This window comes from Piliocolobus tephrosceles, unplaced genomic scaffold, assembly GCF_002776525.5.
Source record: "Piliocolobus tephrosceles isolate RC106 unplaced genomic scaffold, ASM277652v3 unscaffolded_30541, whole genome shotgun sequence".
NCBI classification, from domain to species: Eukaryota; Metazoa; Chordata; class Mammalia; order Primates; family Cercopithecidae; genus Piliocolobus; species Piliocolobus tephrosceles.
This window is the reverse complement of record NW_022313801.1, coordinates 1,650-3,917: the sequence shown is the minus strand read 5'-3', so window position 1 is coordinate 3,917 and position 2,268 is coordinate 1,650. Positions and strand designations below refer to the sequence as shown.

Here is a 2,268-nt window from a genome sequence, read left to right as displayed (position 1 = left end):
TAAAGACTTGCCCGCATTTAGACAACTAAAATTTTTCCTTTATTGTCTTACTCTTTTAGATATCTCACAATAACTTCTCTAATTAGCATCTGATGTTTATGAAGGAAAAAGGAAGTACAGTCATCCCTCTTAGCCTCAGGGAATGTGTCCAAAGACTCCAGTGGGTGCCTGAAACTGGGGATAGTACCCGCCCCCTGTATACATGAGGGGGGTACGGATAACCATCTGATAACCAAGGTGGCTACTGAGTGACTCAGGGGCAGTCTCCACAGCATGGAGACTTTAGGGCACAGGGATGACTCGCGTTCTGGATGGGACAGAGCAAGACAATACGAGATTTCATCACTCCCTGTTAGCTGGGGTTAGGTGAAATCAACATCCTGTGTCAGTTTGTTGTGACGTATTTTGTGTCTGATATGTTGTCACTATACAACAAAACAATCTGGAGTATACGTATACACCCAGTTAGCTGGGAGACTTTTTTTTTTTTGAGACAGAATCTTGCTCTGTTGCCCAGGCTGGAGTGCAATGGCACAATCTTGGCTCACTGCAACCTCCACCTCTTCCAGCTTCAAGAGATTCTCCTGCCTCAGCCTTCTGAGTCAATTGGAGTACAGGCGCTCACCACCATGCCCAACTAATTTTTATATTTTCAATAGAGATGAGGTTTCACCGCGTTGGCCAGGCTGGTCTCAAACTCCTGACCTCAGGTGATTTGCCCACCTTAGCCTCCCAAAGTGGTGGGATTACAGGCGTGATCTCCACCGTGCCCAGCCAAAACATCTAAACTTTTAAGTCATGCCAGACATCACCAGCTTTAGGATTCTTTTGTTGGTGAGGTTTGAGTAATGGGGATTTTTAGGGAACTGTCAGCTTTCACGAAAACAGTGACAACCCCATTACTTGGAAATGCTTATTCAAATTAAACACTTCATCAAGTTAAAAACTGGAGCTTCCTAAGATTTAAAATGGATTATCAGACATGTAATATACTTGACACTCACCCCCAAATCAGAATGACCTGGAATGAGCTGCATGCAGGCACATGCCTGTTGTGAGCTGAGCCTGGGACACAGCGGTCCAGCATTCCTAACTCGCACACACTCCTTCCTCACCACCTCCTATTCTTTATACTTTTAAACCAGAGCCCGTGAATTTATTCCAGAGAGCTGATGAATCCCCTGAAATGATGATGAAATAGTAGGCGTATGTGTGATTTTGTTAAAGAATCCACAACGGTTATCAGATTCTTAAAGCTGCGACCCATCCCCACCCCAGATGAGTTTATGAAATCCTGATTGAAGATTTTAAAATGTTGGAGACTGTTAGTTGACTCATTCCGTTTATTAAAATCCTCCTCTTATTGGGCAGGGGGAACACTTGACACTTTTGTTTAACAGGCTGAGTTCAGGCTACAGGAAACACAGATTTTGTTTTGTTCTGTTCCAGCTATCCGTAAAGACCTAGAAATAAAAACGTGAATTCTGTGAAATAGAAATCATCATTTCTATTGAACAGCAAAGTGTTACTGTATAACTGATATTTCATATGACTCTAACCACCAACAGGGTGGGGCACCCTCTGCATTTGATAGAAACTTTGGAATCAAAATCTCTGCCAGAGCTGTGGAGTGGATTACTGCAAAACTCAAGGAGGCCCAGTGCAGAGATAAGGGGTCCGGGGAGGGAGGCAGTCTGCCTTGGGGAAACTGGTGTCCTATTGGGGAGAAGTAGGGTGCTGGTTCCTTCTTCAGTACTGAGCTGCGTGTGATGTTCTAACTCGTGCTGGTCTCTGAGCATTGCTATTTAACCAACCTTGGATTTCTGGGATAAGGTCAGCTTGGGCGTGGGTGACATGTTCTCTTTTATCACTGCTAGATTCAACCTGAAGTTTTTTTGTGCAGGCTTTTTGCTCCGGAGATCCTGAGCATCAGCCCACAGTTTCCCTCACAGTTTAAGTGGGGCCTTCTATTTTTTGGATGTTTGTTAGGAGAACCTCCTTGTGACTCCATCAGTGCTTCCAGTTTTGAGGAAGATTTGGCTGCTGAATGAATTGTTCATGTTTGTAGAACTATGCATGTTTTTCCTTAAATCAGTTTTGTAAGTTACATATTCTAACAAATCTTTAGATAAACTGAAAAGTTTAAAAAAACATGACATTTTGTATAATACTCTTGTTAATGGTTCCAACGTGGCTGGTCCCCACTCATTCCTGAGTGGCTATTTGTGCCAGCATCTTTCTTGCCCCCACCCCCCCTCCGCTTTCTTC

At 43.7% G+C, this 2,268-nt stretch overlaps 1 protein-coding gene across 2 annotated transcripts in view; it reads left to right on the top strand.

The window, feature by feature from the left end:
* LOC113222323 (ATP-dependent 6-phosphofructokinase, platelet type-like) overlaps nt 1-2,268 on the top strand; it is an 8,939-nt gene that overhangs the window by 5,321 nt on the left and 1,350 nt on the right. The gene's annotated exons all lie outside the window — the stretch shown is intronic.